We start from the raw sequence: 326 nt of genomic DNA, 5'->3' as shown, positions 1-326 counted from the left end.
GTGTGAGTGTGTGAGTGTGTGAGTGTGTGTGAGTGTGTGTGAGTGTGTGAGTGTGTGTGAGTGTGTGTGTGTGAGTGTGTCGTGAGTGTGTGTGTGTGTGTGTGTGTGTGTGTAGTGTGTGTGTGTGTGAGAGTGAGTGAGTGAGTGAGTGAGTGAGTGAGTGAGTGAGTGAGTGAGTGAGTGAGTGTGTGTGTTCATTATATTGAAAAGTGTTCTAATATTTCGTCCCTCTCGCGTAAATGGGGGGTGGACAAAAAAACAGAAACACCTTTTAACATAATTCACTGCAGCACACAAACATCTTCCTCTATGAGCTCAATAATAAA

This window comes from Scomber scombrus, chromosome 20, assembly GCF_963691925.1.
Source record: "Scomber scombrus chromosome 20, fScoSco1.1, whole genome shotgun sequence".
Classification (NCBI taxonomy): Eukaryota; Metazoa; Chordata; class Actinopteri; order Scombriformes; family Scombridae; genus Scomber; species Scomber scombrus.
This window is presented reverse-complemented; position numbering follows the sequence as displayed.